Source organism: Tasmannia lanceolata, unplaced genomic scaffold (genome assembly GCF_043159265.1).
Source record: "Tasmannia lanceolata isolate RefF3 unplaced genomic scaffold, GAP_Taslan_0.1 ptg000020l, whole genome shotgun sequence".
NCBI classification, from domain to species: Eukaryota; Viridiplantae; Streptophyta; class Magnoliopsida; order Canellales; family Winteraceae; genus Tasmannia; species Tasmannia lanceolata.
In genome coordinates this window covers 21,111,466-21,119,769 of record NW_027518697.1, presented here as the reverse complement: position 1 = coordinate 21,119,769, position 8,304 = coordinate 21,111,466, and the positions used below count along the sequence as shown (strand labels likewise).

Below are 8,304 nucleotides of genomic sequence, written 5' to 3'. Positions count from 1 at the left end.
TGTTAGGATGATCCAAAGCATTTATTTGCAAGGCCCTTACATAGATAGGGTGTGTACAAAAAACCAACTCCATAGGATCATCCTAACCCATCCAAAAGTGGAGGGCAAAATGGATAGACACCGTTTGCCACAAATCTGCCCATTTTTTCCCTCCACTTTTGGATGGGTTAGGATGATCCAATGAAGCTGATTTTTTTAACACACCTTATCTATGATGGGGCCTTGCAAATGAATGGTTTTGATCACCACAAAAAATGTGGGACCCATGTGTTTGGGCCCTCGACCGCATATTACCTTATATGCGGTTGACCACACAATCTTATTCCTCATATATATATATATATGAGGAATAGGAGTGTGTGCTCGACCGTACCAAGCTTAGATGCGGTCGAGGGCCCAAAACTCGTGTGGGTCCACATTGTTAGGATGATCCAAAGCATTTATTTCCAAGGCCCTTACATAGATAGGGTGTGTACAGAAAATCAGCTCCATAGGATCATCCTAACCCATCCAAAAGTGGAGGGCAAAATGGACAGACATCGTTTGCCACAAATCTGCCCATTTTTTCCCTCCACTTTTGGAGGGGTTAGGATGATCTAATGGAGCTGATTTTTTGTACACACCCTATCTATGATGGGGCCTTGCAAATGAATGGTTTTGATCACCACAAAAAATGTGGGACCCATGTGTTTGGGCCCTCGACCGCATATAATCCTATATGCGGTCGACCGCACACTCCTTTTCCTTATATATATATATATATATATATATATATATATATATATATATAGACACACACACACACACTAGTAAAAGATCCCATGCGATGCACGGGCCGACAAAGAACTGTATGGACTACATCATAGGTTAATCCAAACCGTCCATGTGATGTAACGCAACATCAATAGGTTGTGCCCATAAAATCATTTCCATAGGCTGATCCTAGCCCTCCAATCTATAGAGGTTTCCATAATTAAAAAAGCATAAAGGAGGGGGGTAGGATTGAAATTATGTGGCTTTAATGGGTGCCTTTGTTAAAAAGCATAAAGGAGGGGGTAGGATTGAAAATATGTGGGCTGAATGAGTGCCTTTTAAAAAAAGTAAAAAACAGTGATGTGTAATTCTCATAGAATTTTGGGAGAAATTCAAATAATTCTCTCATTTTCTCTTCTGCTATTTATATATACTAGTAAGGCAACCCGTGCGATTAAAGGGTGAGGAAGAAAAAAATGATTAAAGAAATACAATGAAGCCGTTTAAAAAAGAAAAAGAAAAACCAAACTTAAATTTAGTGCAACCTAAGAGAACTAAAGAAAATGATAGATTCTAAGGAGCAATAAATCCTAACGGAAGAAAATAATAATCAAGAATTGTGGTTAGGATGTATCTATATAATAATCAAAAGGACACAATGCATCATAACAAAAAGTGATAATAATCTTGGACATTGTGTACATAAAATTAAAGTGGTTAACATATTGCCAATCAAGGTGACCAGAAAGTCAGCATGCCAAATTTTAAATGTACCTGCGGTTGGAGTTTCTTGGTTTGGGCTTTGAGTACATTATTGTCGGCCTAAATTGATTCAAAATGACTTTTTAACAAATCGTAGTCCTTACTCTTCTCAAATTCTCCTGTGAGATGTCCTCTCACAAAAGTAGTGTTTCTTGTATAAAATTGCACTATTTGAATCAGCTCTGTGTTTGTTCTCGAGGCTTTTATTAAACAAAAGAGAAATAAAACAACACATAGTTAAATACAGCTAACATAGAAATTGAAGAACGAAGAGTTTTATAACTAACAGATCGATGGACATCACACATGAATGCAAATCAACATAATTCTTAGCAAATTCATAAATGTCAAAGATGAAAACAGAGAACACCCCTAGCTCCACATTTCATCAAACACGTCGTGGGCATATATTCGCAGGAGGGAAGCATGAATTAATTCACAATGAGAATCAGTACCAAAGAAGGAATAATTTTGCTTCCAACTGGAAATTTAAGTAGAACGTGAATCAAATTTATGCTGATGAACATTTTGTAGGTTAAATATAAAATCATATATTAGAACAGCCAAGATCTACAATACAGAAACGTTATATGGATCAGAAATTATTTGGAAACGATTTGAAGATATGCTCTTGGTAGGTGAAACGCCTCGAAAAATATAAAAAAGAAAACGAAGAAGATTGCCACATAGAAAATTGGCTGCCATGGGAACCGTTAAATATATGATAGATAGGCATGTAACGGAATAACATTAAATAGTGAAGAGTTTTAATCGTGCTGGGAATTCCAAGAGTTATAAGTAGAAATGTTTTGTTTTTTAAATTTATTAATTCTCAATGCCACGTAGATCTAAGGGAGAAAGGGAGGGCTGCCACGTAAGCAGTGAACAGTAAACCCCCCTTCCTCTTAAATGGTAAGCACATATCCCGTCATATATGGTAACATTTAATTATAAAGGACATATTTAAAGGATACTTTGGGTTAGTCGCGCCGGATTTTAATGTGCGGACACTAATGCGCGGACTTCTCTATATTGTCCATGACTCTTTGGGGACTTGGACTTTAATGTGCGGACACTTGTGACTTTGGGGACTCCGGCAGGAACTTTTTAGAGTCATGCGGACATTCAAATCACCAGTTAGTCATCAACAAATACATGAATATGAAGTCCTAGAGTTTTAATAATCAACTTTTACTACTATTAAAAAAAAATCAACTTTTACTATGATCTCATGGATTGTGGGCCCTTCTAAATTATCTAAGTAATATTGTGCATTTGTGGGTCCTGCTAAAGTAGTCATTTCACTTTGGATAGGGCCAAAGCAAGACTTATCAAATGGACAGTCGGATCATTCCAAGGTGGGGCTTGAACGTATTTCTACCACCCATTTATGAATGAATAAATGAATATATGAATATATTCTATCAAACACCCATGATAAAGCTATTTTTTCAAAGAGTGCATATTTCAACCACCCATTTTATCAAGCAGGAGGCTTGCACATATTAAATTCAAAGTCAAAAGGTCAAGAAACTAATAACAACAAAATTATGAGGGTTTTCACTTTAATTAAAATTGTAGAAGACCCATCGAAAAGATGGTTTCAACAACTCATTAAAGGTTGTCAGTGGACACCTGATTACCATAAAAGCTACAAAAACAGTCATATGTGCATAAAACCCAATGCGATAGCAAGAGAGATTGGGTATTAAGTATTAACACCATACATCAAAGTAAACCGCCATCAACATCCAATGTAAACCGCTATCGACCAACCAAGAAAATCTACACATAGACCCCATCAAGATCCCATGTAAACTGCCAACTCTTCAATTTATCCTATAAAAAGAATTAATAATAAGTTAGCGAATAAAATTTATCCCATTCCGCAAGAAATTTAAATGAGAGAAACAATAAAATATACCATTTCTAATTACCAGTTGTATGACGTATTGAGTCTTCCCACATCTTAATGGCTATATTATCTCGCTTTGCAATGTCAACTTCAAGTTGTTGAGTTTGGGTTTGCAGCCTCCCGTCAAAATCATAATCTTCCTCATCAATTGGTTCTTCCTCGTCAATTGGTTCTTGCTCTAACTCATCCGGAGGTAATTCATCACTGCTGCATTCCTTTCCCAGGTAGTTGTGCAAAGCACATCATTGCTCCCTCCAATGGTGTAAGGCCATTTTTTGGATCATCCGATAAGCTGTTCTCAACAACATTTGGCTCACTCACATAACAGGCAAGACATCAAGAAAGAAAGAATATCAAGTCCTACAAAAGAAGCACAATAGCTGTTTAAGCTACAATCTTACACCATCGTTTAGATGCCACTAGAACATTTTACTTTCTTATTTAAATCATTGGAATCCTCAAAAACCAAATCCTCATATTGATCATGAACCTTTTGCTAAAACAGTGAATATGTAAGCAAGTATTTATAAGGTTCAAATTAGATGTTTGTAATTAAAAAACAGAATTGCTCCAAGTTGTGCTGTTTGCTATTAAAATAAATAATTACAAAAAAAATAGTGGTGTAGAGACTAGAACATTGCCTAGTCTATAAAACAGGTAAAATTAAAACTAAAAACCCATCATCACCACCCCCACCTTGATCATCAAACAGATAATACCTCAATCCCCTAAAACCCTCAATCCTAAAAACATAAAGCTCTCCACAACTAAAAAGAACTAGAAGCCAGCAACCTTAAACACAAAACCCTAATCCAAACATGAAACTTTTCCAGCTTAAGATGGCAAAACAAGGCACTAATCTAAGAAAACAGCCAAGTTCATCATACCATCAACAGAGGCATAAAAACAAATTGGCGGCTGATTTCACACTGACTGTACAATCAGTAGAATCAGTAGAAAAACCCATCATCACCACCCCCACCCTGACCACCAATTGTACAATTAGTAGAAAAGGAACCAAGATCCTGAAAAACTTTAAATCCAAAGAAATCCTAATTATCACTATAAACCAGAAAACCAAAGGCCCAAAATTGATGTATCCAGGATCCCTAATTTCACACTGATTCTTCCTGAGAGATACCTTCAACAAATGAAAAAGTCACCTCTTTTGTGAAACCTTGTTTTCTGTAAAAGAAGGCAACATGGATCTTGCAGATCCTAGCCAAAAGTGAAAAATGCATAAGGAAAGATTTTCGGAACTTCTAGGGGAAAAACGATCTTTGTGGATGCACAGAAAGAGGTGCTCATGAATACTAGCAAGAGGGTTTGGGTGAACTTCTGAACGAGAGCAGAGAGCAGAGAGTAGAGAGCAGAGAGAGATCATACCTTGGGGAGAGACGAAGGTAGACGGGAGAGACGAAGGTAGACGGATTTCAGCTCTTGCGATTAGGGTTGTTACGCGCAATTTCTCTCGGATTTCAAGTTTCACCTCTTTCACGTGAACATTGGGCGAGGCTTTCTCTCTTATACGCGAGGACTTCAAGTTCGCGCGGCAACAAAATGTCGATATGTCCGCAGCTTTCCACTATCGGCCATTTAAAAGTCCTCAAAAATAGACGCGCCCGACTAACGGGAGTCGGTGTATTGTTCAAATCAACCCAAGTTGGCGTAAATCCGCTGCGACTAAGCCCCGAAAAAACACTTGTGAACGTTTTTGGAAGGTGATTTAATGGGATTTTAGGAATAAGAAAGGAATTGAATCGTTTTGGAAACTAATCGGCATCATTGCTGTCGAATCAGTTTGTAAAGGCCTTTTGGGCCAAAGTTTTTGCCATGAAAAAATCCAAGTCAGAAAAAATGCCACATAGATTCAAGGGAGGAAGGGGAGGACTGCCACATCAGCAGTGAACATTAAACCCCCCTTCCTCTTTATTATTATTATTATTATTATTATTATTATAGGGAAAGTGATTGTGAGCGGCCCATCTTATAAGCTTATATGAGGTGACTGCTAAAAACATGGTGGGCCCACATTTTTGGGGTGATCCGAACCGGTCATTTGATAGGCCCTGACATAGATAGGGGGTGCCCAAAAAATCAGCTCCATACGATCATCCTAACCCTTCGAACTGTGGAGGAGAAAGAGGGGGAAATGGGCGGGTATAAATTTGCCCAGTTACCCTTCGATTTTCCCTCTTTCACCTCCACAGTTCGAAGGGTTGGGATGATCCTATGGAGCTGATTTTTTCGGCACCCCCTATCTATGCCAGGGCCTATCAAATGACTGGTTCGGTACACCCCAAAAATATGGGCCCACAATGATTTTAGCAGTCACCTCATATAAGCTTATGTAAAGGGCCGCTTATATATATATATATATATATATATATATATATATATATATATATATATATATATATATATATATATATATATATATATATATATAGAGAGAGAGAGAGAGAGAGAGAAAACGGTTCCTACACATGTGTAGAGAGTTCTCTACACACTAGCTTAAATTACAGTGGGGGCCCACATTGTTTGGGTGATCCAAGCCATCCATTTTAAAGACCCTCACATAGATAGGGTGTCTACAAAAAATCAGATCCATAGGATGATCCCAACCCTACGATTTGTGAAGGTAAAATGGATGTCTTTAAACCTTCACAAACTAGTCCATTTTTTGCCTCCACAGTTCGAATGGTTAGGATGATCCTATGGATCTGATTTTTTGTGGACACCCTATCTATGTGAGGGCCTTAAAAATGAATGGTTTGGATCACCCAAATAATGTGGCCCCCACTGTATTTTAAGCTAGTGTGTAGATAACTTATCTACACATATGTGTAGGAACCGTTTTCTCATATATATAAGTGCACAATAGCAGGAACAAGACTATGTCATAATAGTCTTTTTTTTTTTTTTTCCTTTTCTGGTTGGACTTTGATTAAATAAAGAAAGTTGTCACAATAGCAGGAACAAGACCATTGTCCAATCCTTAGAACACTAGGTGTCATATATGTGCAAACACATAATTTCATTTTGAATGAAGGAATATATTATCAAATTGAATGTATCGACAAATTGTTAGTTACATCTTCTTAAGAAAATGATACAATATTGTACACAAGAGACCCCTCTGGGAAATCAGAAGAGCTTTCCGGCGAACTCCGATGTGGTGACCTCAACTTCAGACGAAGACGACGCGAAATCCCTAAGCTCTGAGAGGCTCCTCCCCAAGTGGAGTGCCACCTTCATCTCGAACAATTCTCCATTATCTCTCCTATCCACTTCACTTTCATTCAAGTTGGACTCAATAGATTCTTCCAATAGGTGATAAAATCCAGCACAATTTCTAAACAACTCAAATACCATACCCACCTGCCCACCATGCTCCAAGGTATTCACAACACTAGCCAGGGCTCCACCGGCAACACCGGCCAACACCGCCCATGGCCCCACTGAAGGTGATCCCACCATAGCAGCCCCCACTGCAGCAACCCCAGTAAGCATAGGACCCAAGGCAGCTAAAATCCTATTTATTTTCAATACCAACTTGCCCAATTTCACATACTCCTCAATATCCTTTCTCTTCAGTACTCTGAGAATCCCCTTCATTTCCTCCTCCAGTTCTTTACTCCAACCGTTCCTTTCCATCTGCCCAAAAGTTTTCTGTTGTTGTTTTTGTTGCCGTTTGTGTGAAGGCCACCATACTGTGGGCTCTACCTTTTGGGGGAACTTTTCAAGCATTCCTGGAAGCAAAGGAAGTGGGTACGCCTTTTCAAGTGCCAATACTCTCTCCAGTGCATCATTTACATCTATATGAGTTGGAGCCTTGAGGGCAAGGGTTGTGTGGATCTGCGTGTGGAGCTGACGAAACAAACGGGCGGCGCTCCTTTGTTCTTCGGCGAGTTGGGAGGGCTGGATTTTGTTCACCACCAACAGAAGGCCCGTGGCCGCGGAATATAATAGAGTGGAGGAGAGCTTGAATGCCAATAAGGGCACTCCAATTGGGATTGAGGAGAGTCCAGCCATGGTGGCTGCAGTGAGAGTGATGGCATTGATAGAGTTCACAAGGAGGATGTTCCAATTATTCCTTTGCTCTCCAATTATAGTATGCATCTCAGCTCTGTCTGCAACTGCCTCGGCGATCGCGTAAAGCTTGGTCACAGAGGCCATTGAATCCTCATCTCTAGGACTAGTCTTTGTCCTCGTCGTTGTTAAAATAGTATCTGTTGGGATATAGGTTGTAGTCAGGTTGAATTGCCCCATGTTTTGGGTTAGTAATTTTGGAAGGGATAGAGGAGTGTTCCCTCTTAGTTTTGGTGGGTGAAGGCTAGCTGAAAATCTGCCACTGGTGGAAGGTGATGATGAATATAGAAGGGTGGAAGAGGCTTGTAGAGATGCCATTTCTCCTTGGATTGCTCTCTTGTGTGTTAATTTCTCTCTTAGGATTTGGAAAGTGTTGTTGGGTTTGTGTGAACTGGAGTAGAGGTGCCATCTTATTTATATAAGGTAAGGAATGGACGCTTTCAAAGTTTGACGGGTTTTGAGAATTTGAATCGGTTTACGGTCAAGAGTTCCTGCTTTGACTTCAAACGGCTAAAGATTACAATGAATGACTCGTTCTATAAACACAGTCTTGATCGTTCCGTAGGCAACAGGCAGCTTCCCTGAACTCAACGCTTTTGTTTCAGGAATGATGTTAGCTAACCGTATTTTTTTTTAAAGTTAGTAGGGCCCATCTTCTTTTATGTTCCAAACCACATTTATTGGGCCCCAACGTAAATCGGTTATTCTCCAAAAAAACATTGCTTTTATTTTTGGATGATACTAACCCCCAATCTGTTAAAAGGACGACAAATAAAAATCAG

At 39.0% G+C, this 8,304-nt stretch overlaps 1 long non-coding RNA gene and 1 pseudogene across 2 annotated transcripts; both read right to left on the bottom strand.

Moving 5' to 3' along the window:
• Window positions 1-3,052: 3,052 nt before the first annotated feature.
• Window positions 3,053-5,130, bottom strand: LOC143855063 (uncharacterized). Of its 2 annotated transcripts, none has more exons than XR_013237676.1 (3): window positions 4,817-5,130; window positions 3,440-3,790; window positions 3,053-3,354 (listed from the first exon to the last, which is right to left on the bottom strand). It is a non-coding gene; the product is annotated as an uncharacterized LOC143855063 (long non-coding RNA). The 2 variants fall into 2 exon arrangements; XR_013237677.1 differs by having other exon boundaries at window positions 3,440-3,722; window positions 4,817-5,126.
• A 1,441-nt stretch (window positions 5,131-6,571) lies between these two features.
• Window positions 6,572-8,014, bottom strand: LOC143855016 (putative F-box protein At4g22030 pseudogene; annotated as a pseudogene).
• Window positions 8,015-8,304: the final 290 nt, after the last annotated feature.